This window comes from Lissotriton helveticus, chromosome 5_1 (genome assembly GCF_964261635.1).
Source record: "Lissotriton helveticus chromosome 5_1, aLisHel1.1, whole genome shotgun sequence".
NCBI lineage: Eukaryota > Metazoa > Chordata > Amphibia > Caudata > Salamandridae > Lissotriton > Lissotriton helveticus.
In genome coordinates this window covers 2,010,576,911-2,010,599,370 of record NC_136065.1, presented here as the reverse complement: position 1 = coordinate 2,010,599,370, position 22,460 = coordinate 2,010,576,911, and positions in this window count along the sequence as shown.

The following is a 22,460-nucleotide window of genomic DNA, read 5'->3' as shown; positions in this document are numbered from 1 at the left end:
GGGTCTGAAATGAGGAGGGTCCCTAAGTTACGCGTGTAGATGAAGGGGGTAGGAGGCATGGGTGGAGCGCTGAAGGAAGGGTCAAAAAGGGGGGGGGGCAGGAGGAGGCAGGGTGAGAGGCTGGGTGGTGTAGTTGGACTGCTGTAGACTGTCCGAGTGTGCCGTTGTCACGGTGAGCTATTGCTGATAACGCCTAGAGCTGGGGCGTGTGGAAACAAGGGGTCGGATGGGAGAGGACTGTGGGGAGACGCGGCGGGTGGAAGGGCAGAGCTGTCGATTGGCCGTGAGTCCTGGGAGAGCGGGGCGCGAAGTACCTGTATTCTTGAAGCGGCCCGAATGGAAGAAAGGTTGCGCTGGTCCGTGCAGTGTGGTAGGAACCTCTTCGTGGGGTCCAGGAGCATCAAACTAGGCAGCTCAGACTAATCCTGGTGTTGCTCTCATGCTAGGTATAGCATGCAGCGGCGGCTGGTCCATAGGGGCAGCTGGGCAGCGCCCCACTAAGCAATCACAAAGAGAAACTGCTCACTGAATCGGGCAAGAATGCAAGCAGACTATCGTCTGTTTACATTTCCGACCTGTGCTGGCAGCAGCTTCACAGGTGAAAGTGCGCATGAGTCAGACGCACAGCGCACGCAGGTGAGAGCAGCAGGAGTCCAGAACTGGACTCCGACTGCGCATCTGCGAATAGGGCGCTTTCGTTTTTCAGCTCCCCACGCCATAGACATTACATTAGGTATGCTGCGCATGCCTATTGTAGTGGTGGAGTCTGAGGATAGGATCCTGCTCGGGCGGTGACGTGGGGTCGCCCTATGCCCTGTCCCATGCCAGGATACAGCTGATTTGCAAGTCCACTTCAAAGAAAAGAGCGGGGAGAAGTGAATTCCACTGACGTCTTGTGGGTGATGTATAAGCGGGACCGGAGCGGGAGATGCCCGGTAACTTTATTTATTTGTTTTTATGTAATCATTAAATGAAACGCCTTCCCTATCCCCCCCCCCCACCACCACCTTCCCCAACCGCCTAGGTCACCCAGTTAGACGTCGCTTTGAAATCTGGTACTTGTAGTTTAAGTTTTGTGGCAAGACCTCCCTCCTGCACCACAGAGCAGCTGAACGCCCGGCACTGCCTTCCAAGAAACCCTCTAATGTGGCAGCGGCACGTCGGCTCTGAGTCTGAAGGGCAGATAGTAAGGGATGCCGAGGTGAGGGCGTGTGAGAGGCAGGAGCAAGAGTGAGAAAGAAAGAGAGGCAGAGAGAGTGAGAGCAAAGAGAGAGAGTGTGTGTACGAGTAAAGCGAGAGTTAAAGGGAGAGAGCGAATGCAGGCTTCAGAAAATGAAGGGAGCTGAACACAGGAGCGCGAGAAGGTTGAGAAAGAGACATCATATTAGATCGCACTAAGGGTGTGGAGGAGAGACATGTCTCTGGACATGTTACATTCCTACCTTAGTCACGTTCGAAAACAATGGAAGTAAAATATTCGCCGTTTTTTGGCATTTACTTGACAAGTTAGAATGTGCTCTTCCACTTTATTCAGTTCCTCCACATACAAATGTTTCCATTTTTACGCCACAGTTGTTTTGCTGATTAAATCGTGCCAGGCGAAGGAACGCCGCTTTTTCACATCAGATTGAAACCATTATGACTGGCGTCTGAGTTGGCTGAGACAGATGTATTATCTGAATTAACCCGTAACCTTCTCAGAGATTTTGCGGCTACATTGTCTGTTCAGACTCTGATTATATTTGCCATCCCTGTGTTTCTTCTATTTTACCTGCAATAACATGTGATCGTCAGTAGAAGGTATACATGCAAAGAGCTGCTGACATGAGAGATAATAATTGAACATAAACTGTACAATAGCCGACAGTAATACCAATGCTCCATCGAGCTGTGTAGTTTATAGTTTAGGCCCAGATCCTTGTACTGGGGTGAATGTATGACATTGTTCTACATTCTGTCCATCAACTGTGTTTTTTGCAATTTCACCCCGAGTGGGCTGGGTATGCTCAGACGTGAGTCCCAGGCTCTCCACACCACTGGAGTCAAGCTATCCAGGCTGATGAAGGCTGATAGCCAGAAACCGGTCCTTGGATGCTTGATTCCGGTCTGGGAAAGACATGGCTTGGTAGTTCGGACTGGACTGTTCCCACGAGGCACAGGGTCAGAGCTGATTTGCATATAGCCAGTGTCTGACCCAGGGTGGTGTGGAGTGCAAAAAAACGATGGATTTAGGCCCAGATCCTTGTACTGGGGTGAATGTATGACATTGTTCTACATTCTGTCCATCAACTGTGTTTTTTGTAGTTTATAGTTGACAGCATAACTTATAGTGCAGATTTTAAAAACGTGGTGAGAAATCATTCATGATGTGCTTCGTTGTGCTATAAGATCAGCTATAATGTATGCATTCTGACGTGGCGCATTGATGTCCTCTTATGTATGGCTATATTAATTGTGTCACTTCACATAGACAAATGCGCAGATTCAGAAACCGGAGCAAACTTGGCTAGAAAAATTCCAATGCATTTTACATTCATTGTTTCAGTATTATAGCATATGTGTTTTATTTCCATGCCTAACAATGGCGGAATTGTCTAACTATTTTTTCATTTTCAAATCTCCCAAAAATGTTGCTTCTTTCTAAAAGCAACATGGCATGTAGACGGCGTGTTAGTCTGCATGGATATAGCTGTTACACTTCGTGGAATAGTGCATTTTGGTTTAAACTGATTTTTGCTGGACGCAGGTTGTCTTTGACGGTAATGTCTTTTGTTGAGGGGTGGGCACAGGGAGCCAGTGTCCTGGGCACTTTGCCTATTAAATGTGTTTCTTTACTGACTTCAGCTTCGCCATGTCACTTCTTAACCCAGCCGGGACATACATTACAAAAGGAACGCGCTGCACAAGGGGCCTGGGAGGGTTGTCCTTGAGGTGTGGGTGGTCTGTCTTACTGGCAGCTCGTTCAGCTCCCCGAGGCTCACAGGTAGGATGGAAGCACATCCAATTTAGGCGAAGAAACTCACACAATTTAATATTGTGAGGCAATAAGGGTATGTCCTGTGCACTTTGTGTATTAGAGTCAGCCTCCCTCGTTTTATTGTGCAGTGCTTGGTGATTAGCGGTGAAATTTGAACAGTGTATATGTAGCAACATTTAAAATGTTCTTGTGCTGAGAAACAGTATATTGGGTTGCAGTATTAGATTGTTGCAGTAATCTAGTTTACAAGCAGTGTGTTAATCAGAACATTGGCACTGTGGACGGGTAATGCTCTTGGGGTTATTTCTTCTGTTAAGTAGCTATAATCAACTCATGGTAGCTGTGAATGCTCTGAAGAACTGTGGACACAAACTAGGAATAAATAGGGTCCTTAAGTTCCAGGCAGAGGAGGAAGAAAGAAGTACATCATTGGGATCACCATCATGTAAAAGGTAAAAAAACAACAGGTCCAGGACAGAACCATGGGGCTCACTAACAGGTAGGAGGGCTGCCGGTAGCAAGTGGAGGAGCAGCAGAAAGCCAAGAAAGATCAATTGGTGAGATAGGAGATATACTCTTTGGCTTTACCATCAAACAAGATGAGATCTAAAAGTAAGGTTGGGTGGCCAGCCTATCAGTGTCTAAGATGTGCTGAGATGAGGAACTTGTAGCCAAGCCTGTGAGGGCAGTTTAGGCCCAGCACTAATTGCTTTATTAACCTTCCGTCTTCCTCAAATTTGCTTAAAAATGCACCATTTTTCCACTCTTTTTTCAAAATTTTCTTGGGGTGAGAACCCCCCAACCCCCCGTAGGTTGTGCGAGCTTTCTCGCTCGCCGCAGTGCAGTACGACAATGTTACGGCTCACCACTTTCAAATGTCACCAGCCGCCACTGATAGCATGAGAGGAGCACTAGGATTAGGTGGGGAGCCTGTACCCCAGTGACTGCCGGGAGGAAAGCTGGAGATGAAGACTTAGGCGGCCAGCGTCGACAGGTAAGATTTTTTGTTAATTATTATTGTGGGAGAGGTGTGGCGCCGCGGCCAGGGCGACTGACGCTGGAATCTGGGGATCAGGGTTCGATCCCCGGCTCCGGCGGCAGGTTAGCCCAGCACCATGTGACTCTGGGCAATAGCTCGCTTAATCTTCCCGACGGCCCCCAGCGCCTAGAGACCCTTACGGGTGATTGTGCGCTTTACAAATGTGGACTTTTATTATTCCCCCAAGCCCAACTCACACACTTTAACAGGGCGTGAGTCAACACAGGAGCCTGTGCATCAGTTCTTAAGGCACTTTATGGTAGGACTGGTTTTACTTTCTTCAGTAAAGAGATCTGGTTCCAGGTCATCTTGGTTTTCTTGGCAACCTGTTCCTTGAGGACGAGAACGGTATCCAGGGTGAATCCGAGTAACTTGATGTAAGATGTTAGAAAACTGCCTGGGCATGAGATGTAGGGCGGTCCATTCCAGTGTTAATGCTCTAGTGTAGATATGTATATGGCTGTTTGTGAATGAGCCTGTGAATTCACAATGACAAGTCGTTTGAAAACACTCATGCACATTTATAAACACAATTTCATAAGCATCACATGGCTCCGCAAAGTGCATGTGCGTTCACGAATGCCTCCTGCTTTGCGAAAAGTTTGGAAAGCTTTATGAGCATTCATGAATGGGCATACTTATCCATGAACAGCACATGCGTGGATTGCGAGCAAGCGGATGCATTCACAAACCAAGTTTGAAGCTTTACGGGGTACTCCAGCCTGAATTAGTGTCATAGATGTCATGCAGTTTGTGAACAGACATGTGAATTCAAATACGGGTATGTGCATATAGTAATTTGTGAATATATCAGGCATTTGCACATAGTTGTTTGTGAAGAACGCAACACAAGTTGAGAACATTGTTGGTACCATAGCTCCACCCTGTCCATGCACATTTCCGAGTAGCCTTGTCTCTGCTAGTTGCCTTTAACCCAATCTGAAATGGGATGAAGTGCTGGGAAACTTTCATGGGTGAACATGCTTTGTCCCTGACATCTACCTATGTGATAGGGGTCTAGCAATCCAACTTATCTCATCAATATTTAAAAGGTAGGTCACAAACTGTTACTCACCGTGATTGGATGCCATCACAGGGATGGTGGCCTGGTCGGGTCAGCCAACTGTCTGTGTTGGCATTAAACTTTACTTTTTTAAATGCAGCCCATTTTCCTTAACCCCTTCGCTGCGGGGGTTATTCCCCCGCTGTGCTGAGGGGGAGGGGGGCGCGCACAGGCCCCCATGTTCATGACGAGCTCAGCTCGTCATGAGCTACGGCGCTCCGGTGCTCATGATGAGCTGAGCTCGTCACAGGTGCATTGGCTCCCGTGGAACGCTCAGCACAGCGGGGGAATTCTCCCCGCACCTGTGTGTTCCACGGGCCATGACGAGCTGAGCTCGTCATGAGCACCGGAGCGCCGTGGCTCATGACGAGCTCAGCTCGTCATGAGCGTCGAAGGTGTTAAAGGAAATTGGGCTGCATTTAAAAATAAAAGTTAACTTTTTTTATTTCATTGAGAGTTTGCAGCGGTTTGCCTACTCTCAAACAATCTTGTTTAAACATTCAGAAAGGAGAAAGGTTCCCCAAAGCACCACTTATCGTTCTTCGAATGGGTTACCACCCCAAATTGGGGGAGGGTCTAAAACATTTTAATGACTAATGGCTGCTATCCCGGGACAAAACTATGATAAATATGGATAGGAATCCCAATTTGGAAGGGACGCCTGTAAAATGCCCCTTGCAAACATAGGGCGAGAAAACAAAAGACACACAATTGATGGACGGAATGCAGAACAAATCAAAACATTCACCCCCAGTCAAGAGATCTGGGTTAAATCCATCATTCTTTTGCTCACCATGCCACCCTAGTTTAGACCTGGCCGTATGCGAATCAGTCTTGACCCTGTGCCTCATGGGAACAGTCCAGCCCGAACGTCCAAGCCAGGTCCTCCCTGGACCGTAAACAAGCATCCTAGGACCAGTTTCGGGGTTTCACCTTGATTCCAGTGGCACAGTGAGCCCAGGACCCACGTCTGAGCATACTTGGGGCACGTAGGGCGATTTGCTCAAACGCTCCGTCCATCATCCCCTTTTGTATCGCTTTGTTCGCCCTAAGTGTGGCAGGGTATGCTCAGACGTGGGTCCCTTGCTGACTTTGCCACTGGATTCAAGATAGCCTGGCTGATGAGGGTTATGAACCCGAAACCGGTCCCAGGATGCTTGTTTCCGGTCCAGGGAAGACATGGCTTGGCAGTTCGGGCTGGACTGTTCCCATGAGGCACAGGGTCAGACTGATTTGCATATGGCCATGTCTGAACTGGGGTGGTGGAGTGAGCTAAAAAATAATGATGGATGAAACCCACATCAGTTGACTGGGGGTGAGTGTTTGATGTGTTCAAACGCTCCGTCCATCATCCCCTTTGGTATAGCTGATTTAGATCTCAGCAGACAGATTATTCCGTCACAACGGTGCCGGATATCCCATCCACCGAAAAATAAATCCCATAAGATATAATGGGATATACATTTCGGCAGATGGGATATCCATCACCGCTGTGACAGAGTACCCCTTCCGCCAATATCTAAATCAGGCCCATAGTCTTTTCTAAACCCATTTTGGGAGTTGGTTAAAAGTTATTGATTCATAAGATGGGTTTAGCATATTGCTAAATGGAATTTTCTAGTCGCAAATTCAGAAAGAGATCCTATGCAACCAAAAAACTGCTTTGTACATCTGGCCCTTACTTCTTTGAGAGGTAGGTCCATGGGTTGGCTGGATGATCTGGTAGAAGTTTTATAGCAGGAGAATCGAAACCTTCCAACTTTGACATGTGGTACGTTGAACTTCTACCTTTGAACTGTAGATCGCCTAACTGTGTTTTCGCTTCTGTATTGCAGTGTTAGAATTCTCAGCAAGGACATTTAGTATTAGCTCTTGTTGCACAGCTGTGTCTTGTAGTGATGATTGCGTATACCTTTCGTACACTAATATTAGCTATGTGCATGGTCAGTCCTCTAAAGCATGTGGACAATAGACACTTCAGATTACTCTTAAATGTCATACTTTTGTGGAATTATACAATAATAAAGTAGGATAATGAGTCACAAAAAAGGCTACAAACTCGTGTATTCCGGATAATGACAAGTCATCATAAGTGTAGGCGGCACATTTTCAATCTAAGTATGTATTAAGCATACAAGAACATAGGTATTGGTACTGGATCTTTTGCTTCCAGTCTTCACTTGATCCTTTAGAGTTTAGAAATAAAAATGTATTATTTAAAAATATTATACTGGTCTTTGTAACTTATCATTGGAAGATCAATTACGTCACTCCACTTGTCCTATACAATTGGTACTCTGTGATTACTTGTGAGCCCTGGTTCAGTGGTCTGAGGTCAATCAGAGGTCAGTGGGCTCTAACTGTGACAATTGGAGGCATTTACCACTGGCATCCTGGGACCACCGCACTATTGAACCACAAACTGGATTACCAATTACTCCCAGTAATCTCCTGGCCCTCAGGATAGCAAGGAGAAGGGCCTAAGGCTTGCTCAAGGAGAGGATGACGGTCAGAAACTCAGACTAAAGCAAACAGCACAATACTGTATAATAGTTGAATATCCAATTAGGTAGTGTTTTACTTTGTAGAAAGAAAGTGCTGTAATAAACATAAAACTTAATACTACACAGAAAGAATACAAAGAAAATCTGAACTCTCTAGGTCCTTCCTATGGAGAGTCCAAACGTTTCCATAAGGTTTAGGCGCTATGCGCTAGAATTTCCTCTATTTTTAAAGTCAGTGGCTCACAGAGGTCAATGGAGGTGTTCTCGACATCGTGAAAACGAACTTAGTCGACTTCGCAAGCACAACACCTGGGCTGCAGATAAAGACCAATACCTTCAACGGGAACAGTTCACAATAAATACTTAGTAGCAGAAGCACAGTCTTTGTTCCTCTCTAGATACAGTGTGGCTGCCACCGTGCCTGGTTACTACTCTTCATATTAGAATGTTTCCCTGGTGTTTACTATACACAGATTCTGTACATGTTCAAAGGGGTTGTGATTTTATGACGATCTGAGGCAATTGCTGTGAAACCTTTTTTTCCCATGCCCAAGAACCCCCCAACAGGGAAAGCAGAGCCCTTGCCAGCATGATCCAAAGCGAGCTGACGTAGGCAACGTCCAATGCCCGCTGCCCACAGCGAGGGCTCACCTCACAACAGTCCACTAGTCACTGATGGCTTCGTGAAGGACTAGAGCTGGTCTTGGTGTCCATCTACGGGAAGACCTTTGTTTGGCACAAACCTTTGAAGTGCTGAATCTTGAAAACCACCATACAGGGTTGGATGTTTACAGTGACCAAGGTTCCTACTGGACCAGGGACTGCCCACCAGCAAAACGAGAGAGAGTTCAGACTCTGGCACCAAGTGATGCAGGCAGATCATGTGACATGAGGTGGGAGACTGTGAGCAGCGCAGACCTCACAATGTGGCCACACAGGTCCTCTCATTGTTTTTCCACTGCACATTGTCAATTTATTGGGAGGTTAACAACAGTTTTAGATTATGTCTATCGTAGTCTCATGGAACTGTGACTGAAATGCTGTTTTTATGGAATAATTGTAGATACGCTGTCATTTTAACGTTCCTTTTATTGTACAAATATTTTAATACATTTTATAATACAAAACATTTTATACAATAAAGGGTTATTCCTTCTGGTCCTCTCAGGCAGCTGGGTTAGTAAACTCCCTCTTTTATGCATATTGACTAGTTCTAAACCGATGTTATTAATATATATATTTTTTAATTTTGTAATGGTTTTTACTAACTATGCAATAAAGTTTTTTAGGAAAAAAAAAAACTCCCTCTTCTAGGAAGGCTCCTCTCGGTAGGGTCACTGCAGCATCTTCCTCCACAGCAGGAAGGCACTTATCCCTTCAGGGCAGCCCAACAGCTGTTCCAGCAGGATTCGAGGCGGAGACGTGTTCCTGGTCTGGTAGGGAGACAGCAGACATTAATTGTGTGCCCCTCAACTATACTGGTGTCCTGCCACACACACCCAAAGAACATTGTATCAACTCACACCAAAAACTGGAGGGAAAAGAACTGTACAAATGGCGGGCTTCCAGGTGGCATGGGCAACCCCACCAAGCTCTTCAGCACCCAGAGATGCTCAAACACATGGGGTTCTAAATGGATTGCACCATGCACTCTCCCAGACAAGCTCTAAGTCTACACTCTCAATATATGACATACGCAATAGCCCACAGAGGGATCTTAAAAGAGAGGTGCTGTCTGAGTGCCCCCTCGATCTCACTGCAGCACTCAGTGTCTCTGTTAATGTTCCAGGGAGGTCACTTCATGACCTTTCATGACTGCTGGGATCACTGGGGAAAACAAAAAGCTGCAAACACTTTACATAGAACAACACAACACAAGGCAGGTGGAGCACACTCCTCAGAGCCTTGCAGGGGGCTTCCATCCCAACCGCACTGCAGGCATGTCTACAAGGTGTGAGATCATTTCAAGTAGGATTCTACAACTGCATAATAGTTTTATCCACAATGCCAACATTTGGGTGATGCTTATTGTGACCACTGTTAAGCAATGTGAGGGTTGTATGCCGGAATATCACTGACAGGAATGTTGACTGACATAAATATTGTGTCCTAAATATCATTTATTGAAATATAAATCGCTCTGGATGTATACTTTATGTTATTAGTTAGAATGGGATTATATTTTTGTAAACAAAAATATCATCATATTGGATGTATATTTTGTTATTAACTAGAATGGGATCAGCGCCTGTGTTCAAAAATAAGTATGCCTTTTGGGCATACATGCTAATACAATTGGTCAGATTATTGGTGAAATATGGGCACTAATTCATGTTTGTGAGTACACGCTCGTCCTTCCAGTATGATAGTAGAACAGTTGTACATAATGGTAAAAGAGGTCTAAGCAAAACTATACATTAGGCGTATATTTCTATTATTATATAGTTTCAAACAATTGTTTTACTATTTCACTCATGATAAAACATCATAGTGCATTAACTATTCCAGAGTGTGACACGTACATTAATTTTACACCTCTCCGAGAGTGCCGGTCACAGACTACCCGAAACACTCTTATACCCCTCACATTTTAGCAGTCTAACACAATTGTAAATCAGAAAATCATACAAGAAATATCGTGTGACATAAATATTGTGTCCTACATGCGGTTTACAAAATTATTGTCCCATTGGGTGAAGATTTTCAATTTTTAACTCCAATGGTATATTGTATTGTATTGTATTGTATAGATATTTCTTTTGTAACTGACATGTAGAAAGTGATATTTATGCCAGCTGATATTCTGCTGACAGTTCTCCCGCACACATTAGAGTAACAGTCACACTACCGACAGCACTCACCCCCTCATACAGCAGCACTCTCAGACTAACAACAGCACTGTTACAGAGTAGTGACCTCCCACCCCTAACACAACACCCTCATACCACATAAACTAGTGTCAAAATGAAGAGGTCTGGCAGATAGCTAAAAAAGGCCTCATGTCTGATTGGTGAGCTTGTGTGTCTTGGGTTGTGGATGGGTGAGTGTGTTGGTGAATGTGAGAATGAGGCAAATTAGTTCTTGATTGAATAAATAGAAGCATGAGAGCAAAACAGAGTGACTGAATGCATCGATGAGGAAACATTTTTGCATCTATCACTCTCAGACAATGCCTGGACAGGTGGGTAACCAATTTTGGAAAAAGGGGGGTGGTGATGGACAGAGTTTCTGAATGATGCAGAATACTCTTACCAAGTCAATAGATCATGGTTTTAATCCATCACCGTTTTTTAGCTCACTGCACCATCCCAGCTCAGAACCTGGCTATATGCAAATTAGTCTGTTCCTGTCCCAGTGCATGATGGGAACAGGGCAAACCAAACTACCAAGCCAATTCTTATACTGGGATGGTGCAGTGAGCTAAAAAACGGTGATGGATTAAAACCATGATCTAATGACTTGGTAAGAGTATTCTGCATCATTCAGAAACTCTGTCCATCACCACCCCCCTTTTCCAAAATCGGTTTTATCCACACTATGTGTGGGAGGGTATACTCAGACGTGAGTCCCTTGCTCATTGCACCATCAGGATTCAAGCAAGCCGGGCCGAAGAAGGCTGTGATGCCAGAAACCGGTCCCCGGAAGCTTGTTTCCTTCCCAGTATAAGAATTGGCTTGGTAGTTTGGTTTGCCCTGTTCCCATCATGCACTGGGACAGGAACAGACTAATTTGCATATAGCCAGGTTCTGAGCTGGGATGGTGCAGTGAGCTAAAAAACGGTGATGGATTAAAACCATGATCTATTGACTTGGTAAGAGTATTCTGCATCATTCAGAAACTCTGTCCATCACCACCCCCCTTTTCCAAAATCGGTTTTATCCACACTATGTGTGGGAGGGTATACTCAGACGTGAGTCCCTTGCTCATTGCACCATCAGGATTCAAGCAAGCCGGGCCGAAGAAGGCTGTGATGCCAGAAACCGGTCCCCGGAAGCTTGTTTCCTTCCCAGTATAAGAATTGGCTTGGTAGTTTGGTTTGCCCTGTTCCCATCATGCACTGGGACAGGAACAGACTAATTTGCATATAGCCAGGTTCTGAGCTGGGATGGTGCAGTGAGCTAAAAAACGGTGATGGATTAAAACCATGATCTATTGACTTGGTAAGAGTATTCTGCATCATTCAGAAACTCTGTCCATCACCACCCCCCTTTTCCAAAATCGGTTTTATCCACACTATGTGTGGGAGGGTATACTCAGACGTGAGTCCCTTGCTCATTGCACCATCAGGATTCAAGCAAGCCGGGCCGAAGAAGGCTGTGATGCCAGAAACCGGTCCCCGGAAGCTTGTTTCCTTCCCAGTATAAGAATTGGCTTGGTAGTTTGGTTTGCCCTGTTCCCATCATGCACTGGGACAGGAACAGACTAATTTGCATATAGCCAGGTTCTGAGCTGGGATGGTGCAGTGAGCTAAAAAACTGTGATGGATTAAAACCATGATCTATTGACTTGGTAAGAGTATTCTGCATCATTCAGAAACTCTGTCCATCACCACCCCCCTTTTCCAAAATCGGTTTTATCCACACTATGTGTGGGAGGGTATACTCAGACGTGAGTCCCTTGCTCATTGCACCATCAGGATTCAAGCAAGCCGGGCCGAAGAAGGCTGTGATGCCAGAAACCGGTCCCCGGAAGCTTGTTTCCTTCCCAGTATAAGAATTGGCTTGGTAGTTTGGTTTGCCCTGTTCCCATCATGCACTGGGACAGGAACAGACTAATTTGCATATAGCCAGGTTCTGAGCTGGGATGGTGCAGTGAGCTAAAAAACGGTGATGGATTAAAACCATGATCTATTGACTTGGTAAGAGTATTCTGCATCATTCAGAAACTCTGTCCATCACCACCCCCCTTTTCCAAAATCGGTTTTATCCACACTATGTGTGGGAGGGTATACTCAGACGTGAGTCCCTTGCTCATTGCACCATCAGGATTCAAGCAAGCCGGGCCGAAGAAGGCTGTGATGCCAGAAACCGGTCCCCGGAAGCTTGTTTCCTTCCCAGTATAAGAATTGGCTTTGTAGTTTGGTTTGCCCTGTTCCCATCATGCACTGGGACAGGAACAGACTAATTTGCATATAGCCAGGTTCTGAGCTGGGATGGTGCAGTGAGCTAAAAAACGGTGATGGATTAAAACCATGATCTATTGACTTGGTAAGAGTATTCTGCATCATTCAGAAACTCTGTCCATCACCACCCCCCTTTTCCAAAATCGGTTTTATCCACACTATGTGTGGGAGGGTATACTCAGACGTGAGTCCCTTGCTCATTGCACCATCAGGATTCAAGCAAGCCGGGCCGAAGAAGGCTGTGATGCCAGAAACCGGTCCCCGGAAGCTTGTTTCCTTCCCAGTATAAGAATTGGCTTGGTAGTTTGGTTTGCCCTGTTCCCATCATGCACTGGGACAGGAACAGACTAATTTGCATATAGCCAGGTTCTGAGCTGGGATGGTGCAGTGAGCTAAAAAACGGTGATGGATTAAAACCATGATCTATTGACTTGGTAAGAGTATTCTGCATCATTCAGAAACTCTGTCCATCACCACCCCCCTTTTCCAAAATCGGTTTTATCCACACTATGTGTGGGAGGGTATACTCAGACGTGAGTCCCTTGCTCATTGCACCATCAGGATTCAAGCAAGCCGGGCCGAAGAAGGCTGTGATGCCAGAAACCGGTCCCCGGAAGCTTGTTTCCTTCCCAGTATAAGAATTGGTTTGGTTTGCCCTGTTCCCATCATGCACTGGGACAGGAACAGACTAATTTGCATATAGCCAGGTTCTGAGCTGGGATGGTGCAGTGAGCTAAAAAACGGTGATGGATTAAAACCATGATCTATTGACTTGGTAAGAGTATTCTGCATCATTCAGAAACTCTGTCCATCACCACCCCCCTTTTCCAAAATCGGTTTTATCCACACTATGTGTGGGAGGGTATACTCAGACGTGAGTCCCTTGCTCATTGCACCATCAGGATTCAAGCAAGCCGGGCCGAAGAAGGCTGTGATGCCAGAAACCGGTCCCCGGAAGCTTGTTTCCTTCCCAGTATAAGAATTGGCTTGGTAGTTTGGTTTGCCCTGTTCCCATCATGCACTGGGACAGGAACAGACTAATTTGCATATAGCCAGGTTCTGAGCTGGGATGGTGCAGTGAGCTAAAAAACGGTGATGGATTAAAACCATGATCTATTGACTTGGTAAGAGTATTCTGCATCATTCAGAAACTCTGTCCATCACCACCCCCCCTTTTCCAAAATCGGTTTTATCCACACTATGTGTGGGAGGGTATACTCAGACGTGAGTCCCTTGCTCATTGCACCATCAGGATTCAAGCAAGCCGGGCCGAAGAAGGCTGTGATGCCAGAAACCGGTCCCCGGAAACTTGTTTCCTTCCCAGTATAAGAATTGGCTTGGTAGTTTGGTTTGCCCTGTTCCCATCATGCACTGGGACAGGAACAGACTAATTTGCATATAGCCAGGTTCTGAGCTGGGATGGTGCAGTGAGCTAAAAAACGGTGATGGATTAAAATCATGATCTAGTGACTTGGTAAGAGTATTCTGCATCATTCAGAAACTCTGTCCATCACCACCCCCCTTTTCCAAAATCGGTTTTATCCACACTATGTGTGGGAGGGTATACTCAGACGTGAGTCCCTTGCTCATTGCACCATCAGGATTCAAACAAGCCGGGCCGAAGAAGGCTGTGATGCCAGAAACCGGTCCCCGGAAGCTTGTTTCCTTCCCAGTATAAGAATTGGCTTGGTAGTTTGGTTTGCCCTGTTCCCATCATGCACTGGGACAGGAACAGACTAATTTGCATATAGCCAGGTTCTGAGCTGGGATGGTGCAGTGAGCTAAAAAACGGTGATGGATTAAAACCATGATCTATTGACTTGGTAAGAGTATTCTGCATCATTCAGAAACTCTGTCCATCACCACCCCCCTTTTCCAAAATCGGTTTTATCCACACTATGTGTGGGAGGGTATACTCAGACGTGAGTCCCTTGCTCATTGCACCATCAGGATTCAAGCAAGCCGGGCCGAAGAAGGCTGTGATGCCAGAAACCGGTCCCCGGAAGCTTGTTTCCTTCCCAGTATAAGAATTGGCTTGGTAGTTTGGTTTGCCCTGTTCCCATCATGCACTGGGACAGGAACAGACTAATTTGCATATAGCCAGGTTCTGAGCTGGGATGGTGCAGTGAGCTAAAAAACGGTGATGGATTAAAACCATGATCTATTGACTTGGTAAGAGTATTCTGCATCATTCAGAAACTCTGTCCATCACCACCCCCCTTTTCCAAAATCGGTTTTATCCACACTATGTGTGGGAGGGTATACTCAGACGTGAGTCCCTTGCTCATTACACCATCAGGATTCAAGCAAGCCGGGCCGAAGAAGGCTGTGATGCCAGAAACCGGTCCCCGGAAGCTTGTTTCCTTCCCAGTATAAGAATTGGCTTGGTAGTTTGGTTTGCCCTGTTCCCATCATGCACTGGGACAGGAACAGACTAATTTGCATATAGCCAGGTTCTGAGCTGGGATGGTGCAGTGAGCTAAAAAACGGTGATGGATTAAAACCATGATCTATTGACTTGGTAAGAGTATTCTGCATCATTCAGAAACTCTGTCCATCACCACCCCCCTTTTCCAAAATCGGTTTTATCCACACTATGTGTGGGAGGGTATACTCAGACGTGAGTCCCTTGCTCATTGCACCATCAGGATTCAAGCAAGCCGGGCCGAAGAAGGCTGTGATGCCAGAAACCGGTCCCCCGGAAGCTTGTTTCCTTCCCAGTATAAGAATTGGCTTGGTAGTTTGGTTTGCCCTGTTCCCATCATGCACTGGGACAGGAACAGACTAATTTGCATATAGCCAGGTTCTGAGCTGGGATGGTGCAGTGAGCTAAAAAACGGTGATGGATTAAAACCATGATCTATTGACTTGGTAAGAGTATTCTGCATCATTCAGAAACTCTGTCCATCACCACCCCCCTTTTCCAAAATCGGTTTTATCCACACTATGTGTGGGAGGGTATACTCAGACGTGAGTCCCTTGCTCATTGCACCATCAGGATTCAAGCAAGCCGGGCCGAAGAAGGCTGTGATGCCAGAAACCGGTCCCCGGAAGCTTGTTTCCTTCCCAGTATAAGAATTGGCTTGGTAGTTTGGTTTGCCCTGTTCCCATCATGCACTGGGACAGGAACAGACTAATTTGCATATAGCCAGGTTCTGAGCTGGGATGGTGCAGTGAGCTAAAAAACGGTGATGGATTAAAACCATGATCTATTGACTTGGTAAGAGTATTCTGCATCATTCAGAAACTCTGTCCATCACCACCCCCCTTTTCCAAAATCAGGTGGGTAACCAACCAGTCAATCATCTGTCCTCAATTATACGGCACTCTGGCCATGCGCACAGAGGACACTGCCCCTCGCCCAGGAGGCATTGATGTCTTTTCTCATGACTTCCAACAGTGCAGAGTAAACTACAGTACCCTCTAAAATGGCTGCAGGAGCTCCACAGTCTCAAAATCTTGCACAAACATGGTCTATAGACTGGCCATAGCGGGCACCGGGCAATCCCCCAGTGTGCCGCATTGGTGGGGGCCGGTTTTGGGCCACTGGGGGCCGATTTTGGTACAGCTTCAAAATCCAAATTCCTGTACCAAATTCGGCCGAAAACCGGCCCCGGCAAAGAGCTCGGCGGCACCTCCAACCCCCCCACCGAGTTGGGAGGGGGGCCGGCCGAGCACTTTGCCAGGGGCGGTTGTGGTTCCCAGTCCGACCCTGTCTACAGATACACACCGATTCACACCAGTAGCACACCACATTTTGTGATTCTTAAACCTGCCAAATACAGACTTTTCCCCTTATACCACCAAACAGATACAACAGATCATTAAAGACAGTGGCATAGCAAGGTCAGGTGGTACCCGGTGCGGAAACTTTCTTGTCACCCCCGGCTTGACAAAATGGCAAAAATATGTGTTTAAAACACATATTTTTGCCATTTTGTCACCCCCCTCAGTGCTGACACCCGGGCGGCCCGCACCCACTGCACCCCCCTTCCTGCACCACTCATTAAAGAGGCTAAGTCTGCTGGGGTACCCTTTTTTTGATCCCCAATAATGTCTTTCAATTTCTCTTTCATTAATCTTTTTTGCTGTCTGTCGGGATGCAAATATATATTAAGGACAATGAGAGGCAGAAGTCTCACACTGGAAGGATCTTGTAGTGGCTAATGAATGTAATTCTTGGGATTTTTGGACTTAAATCACGAGTGGAGCTCTGTCTAGATTTAAGTTTTATCAACTTTCGTCTTGGTGCAAGAGCCAACATTGGCCCCTAAGGGAAGATAATTACATGGAAAATTAGTTAAAAGATTTGGCCCCAAGGAAGAATGAAGTGGCTCAATGGTATAATCACATTCTGGAAGCAGTAGACAGAAAGATGGAAAACAGCCATACTGGGTCTGGGAGAACTACTTGCCGAGGGACGAGCTGAAGGATTTATGGCAAGTATCTCTAGACATTCTTTACTCACTGGTTAAATCTTCTGCACTCAGAAGAAACCATTTTTTCACACTCTACAGGATTTATTGGTCACCTTTTAAGATGTCCAGAATAAAGGGTAGTGGTGAAGCCAGCTGTTTGAGATGTGGCAGCCAGAATGCAGATGATGTTCATGTTTTTGCTTCTTGCTCTAAGATACAAGAATTCTGAAGAAGTGTGGGTATGACTGTCTCAAGGGCCCTGGGTTCTATCGTGGAGGTAAGCCCATCTCTCATACTATTTGTTATTATACCCAGGTCGAGGAGGGTGCTAGGCCTGTTGGGGGTGCATCATAAATTGGTGTTTTATCTGATCCTGTTGGCCAGGAGAGAGATTTGTAAATTGTGGCGTCAGGCGGTACCTCCTACCTGGAATGCTTGATGGACCTCAGTAAGATATTTTAGAGCTTTAGATCAGAGGGTAAATGCACATAGAGAAAGGTCAGAAACAAGGATGTTTTGGAATTTGTTGGATGATCCTTTAACTGGATGAGTCATGCTAGATTAAGGGTCAGGATAAGTTTCAATGATTAAAACCTCTGGTCAGCTCAGGTTGTGTGTTACGGGTATTCCCCGTAAAGAACATCGGCTGAGAATGGAATCACCAAGTTATATGCGCCAGAGGTGGTACAGGTCGAATGGTTGCTATAGCTACAGAGGTCATATGAGGAAAAAAAAAGAATTAAAAAAAAGGACAATGAATGAATCCGAATTTCCTTCTTTCTAATAGTATATGATTACTCTATTTAGCCAGGTTTGACAGAGATTCAGTGGCAGAATATTACAATTCAGGGAAACTGAAGCATAGATAGCCAAACCTCTCTTAGCCCATCCCTTATCAAGTGACCTTTTAGCTAGTCGCCGATATTCGATAGATCCTATGAGGAGAAATGCATCTTCGCAAGATTGCCAGAATTTGACTACAACCTACTCTTGTTAAGTATTCGCTAATCTGATAACATTGCAAGAACATATATTAAATCCGGCAGGTGATTTTTAAATGGGAAGTGTTACCTATGGTTTAAAAGTGCTGGTGGAATCGAGGACCAATCATCTTCCTGAGGCCTGCTAATTACCTCTCTTTAGCATATCATGATGCCAGTGGAATAACTTATGGTCAGGTTTTGACGTTCATTGTCCTTAAATATGTTGGAATTTATGCCTACTGCACTTTTTAGCACAATGCCCATTACTGGTGCCATTGAATCATTGTGTCCCTGAATACCTGATTTAGTTCTATCGTCCATTGGCTTATTGACACTCTGGTTTTAACATGTCTGGGTTAGGTGCTGGATCTATGGACGTTTTTATAACTCTCTTGTCCGCCAAAATGTGTTTTTCATTCACTACCATTTGCGCAGTTGTGATAGAATCCTATGTCACCAATGTAGTTTCGTTTTAATGATTTTTGTCACAATGTGTGAATTAGATTTCTCTAATATTAGATGATTTAAGGTGTTCAAGATTCTGCACTGCCGAATGGCACCTTTGATTTGTTCCTAAAATAAAATGAGAATTTGATAAATTTTACCTTTAGTAGATTATTTTCGAAATTGAATGACGTCGAGTTCACAGACTGCTTTTGGTGAAATCCAATTGGCTGGTACTGCTGTGGATCCTCATAGTTGATGCCACTCTTGGAGTATTACATTTTGATGGTAAGAAATTGGCTCCTTCCTGAGTGTTACATTTTTTAGTATCAATGTGGCTGCTTCTTGAGACTGTCGCACGTGATTTAGAACTAATGGTGGTTTGTTTCTCCGCGATATTGAAGGGGACTACACTATAATGTTCCGAGGAGTCATGTCAGACCTTTGAGCGGCGTCTTTAGCAAGATTTACAGTAGTCTGCCCCTCTTCCTTGTTTACATAGTTCGCAATTGGAACTGCGGAAGTTAATTGTACTTTTTTTTCTTGCATGTTTGCCGGAGGTGGCTGACTTTGGAGACTTGTTTTTTTCTTGTCCACTCAAAGATAAGGTGTATTTTGAGTTTGACTATATTTAATGGTTTTGATTAAGAGTTCTGATAGCTTATTTATTTCTAGCTTTCCTCATCCTCTTTCTTTCCCTTTTGGTCAACTGTTTTAGGCCTCTATCTTGGTCACTTTGCACTGATAACACATCTTCAGGGTTTCTGTAGGGCCTGCTAAATGGTAATTCAGGGTTTTTATGAGAGGAATTTCCTCCTTTTTTCTGGGTTATGCACCAATACCATACGTGTTTTAGCTCCAATTTGGGATCTACCATTTTCCCAGAGTGGCCCCTAGTTGTGATTGACTTTTGATCGAGATGTTATTTTCCACTAAGGGTTGAATAATCTCTACAGGGTGTTTTTTTCCACCCTTCCCCCTTCACAAGGGGCATATCATCACGGACCGGCGATAATTATCGCTAAGCGCACTTAGCGCTAGGATAATTATCACCGGGTAACGTGGAATTTTATCGCTAAGTTAGTGTGCTATTAGCAACGTTTATCTCAAAAGCGATAAAATTCCAAGCGCTAACTGCCAAATGTGAGATTATCGCTGGAAATCCAGCGATAATCTCACAAAGTTTGGCGTTAGCTTGATGACAGGGCAAGGCATGATATCCACCTTACATAGGATATCATGGCTAAGTCAGTCTCAAAGCAGGTGTAAGGAAAGTAGCGATAACAGAGGTTATCATTTAGCATAATTTCTCCAGTAATGTCAGGGCAGGAACGCCCACTTTGCATCTCATTAGAGATGCAAAGCTGGGCGTTCAGTAAACAGGCACTGATGGAAGGTTTCACGCAATAGCATGACCTTGCTGATTAGGCGATAAAATTATTGCTGCTTTTCGTCCGAAAATGGATGCAAAAGCAGCGATAATTGTATATCGCCTCGTTGATGATATGCCCCTTCGTTTTTAGCAATTTTACTTCCTCCCCTTCCTGAACCAAATAATTCAATAAGAGAGGGAGAGACTCCAACTTGGATACTATTGGAGAGCTTGGGCATGTAATGGGCAGTTTCAAGGACTCCGTTTTTGCTCAATGAATTAACTTATTTCATTGGTCACGTTTTATATCGATACCTGCAATTTGTGTGACGATTGTGTGTAGTAGCTCAATCTGGACCTCCAGTTTGTCTGACTGAAAATGTAGGTATTTAACTGTATCATCAAGTGCCGTGAGAATGGTCGACCATATCAAAAGGTCTCCCTGACCGCGCTAAAGTGTCACTGTGTGTGCCACAGTATTGCTCTCTTCCAGGGGGATGCAATGTTTTGGTGAGGAAATATACAATTTTGTTCCAGAATACAACTGAACTTCCAAGACCATGAGAATTAACATATTAGTTGTGTGAAGGGTTTCTTTGCTGCAAGCTTGTGGTGTATCCTTAGTGGTATTCCCTAAATAATCCAGTAAGGGGACAACGTTTGTGCCCTTTATATGATCTGTATTCATGGATAAATCAGTTTGAAAAAGTTTATCCTCCAGAGATACCTTCATTTGTAGATGACTTGCCTGCATATTCTGGGATGCCTTTGCTGCTAAAGGAAAAGATGAAGCAGAAGAGGAGGTCAATTATTTATTTGCGAAGGCCCCCTTGTAACTTTCAAGGTGCCCTGTTGAAGGTGCTTTACCCATTTTTTCTTCATATATTTAGTGTAAAGTGCTATGTCCCTGCAAAGTCTCACCGACTTCATAATATTCCTTGAATAGGTGGAGGAACCACAACCGCTGTTGCCAACTAAGTCTGAAAGATAGTCCTGAAGCTGCCTGGTCAACCTTGGGCTAATTCTCACATGTTTCTCCCTCCCGCCCCACTCAGCTAGACTTTGCACAGCAGTACCCCAACTGCTGTCCTCACCCTGCCTCATCTTGTGCTCACCTTCACCGAGTGAGGAAGTTTTGGGAATGGGAAGCCACTTATCGTACATACCACAATTTACAAGTGAGGGTGGAGAGGAGGCTGGAGATTGCAATGGCCCAGGTCACAGTACGGGCACCCAAATTATTATTATTATTATTATAATTAAATTTCTAAAGCGCTATTATTATAATTAAATTTCTAAAGTCAGGCTAACCGTAATAATATCTGTGTCACCGACTGGAGCACTCTGTTCATCTAACTGTGTAAAGTGTGTGGTGCAGGATTTCAAAAGCAGATTTTTGCTGTCAGGGCAGGCAAGGTAAAAGGAACAAGGCAAATTTATCACAAGTACTGATGAGGAGAAACAACCATGCCCACATCCATTCAAAAAAGAAAAATGTCGGAGAGCCATTGGCACATATGGATAGTGAAAAGAATAGATTACCAGGTTTTACCAATTTTCCTGTGAATTGTCTAGTCCAAGCAGACCAGCTGACGTGCAGGAGGAGGGAGAAGGGAGGGGGAGAGGGGACTAGCCCAAGCCCAAAGCTGCACCAGTATCTAAGTTGGCCAACTTAGCTGCCTCCGGGCCCCCTGCCTACACACCGGGAGAGGAGTGGGTGGGTGGCCCTCTTCCAGTCTTGGCACCACACCACTGTAGCCACCACAGCTCAGCAGGTCTTATCGGATCAGGCTTGGATAGGCTTCTGCCTCGCGCCGCGTCAGTACTCAGACCCGAATTGTTGTGAAAGTGATTCTAGTGACACAAGTTGAAAAGGGCCCCAATGGTTGAGATCACAGGTGCACACTCGCGGTAGCTTACCAGCCACTCGCGGTAGCTTACGTACAGCACACAGGCAGTAGCTTACATATATATCACTTAGGCAGTAGCTTACATGCAGCACACAAGCAGAAGCTTATATACAGCACACAGGCAATAGCTTACGTACAGCACACAAGCAGTAGCTTACGTCCAGCACGCAGGCAGACGCTTACGTACAGCACACAGGCAGTAGCTTACGTACAGCACACAGGCAATAGCTTACGTACAGCACACAAGCAGTAGCTTACGTCCAGCACACAGGCAGCAGCTTACGTACAGCACACAGGCAGTAGCTTACATACAGCACACAGGCAGTAGCTTGCATATATCACATAGGCAGTAGCAGGCGCGGTGCGTCCATAGGGGTGTGGGGGTGTAGCCCCCCCCCCCCCCCCGCCCGCAGGAGACACCGAGGGAGAACTGACAATGCATGCCAGTCAGCATGACGTCGGGAGGGGTCATGTTGATTGACATGATTGTCACCAGGCAGGCAGCAACACGAGTGCGCATGCGTGGGGACGGAGGGTGAAGTTTTTACCCGTGCCCACGCATGCGCACTTGTGTTCATGCTTTTTAGCGCATGCCCATTAGGAGCCCTTCGGTCTCCTAATGGGCGTG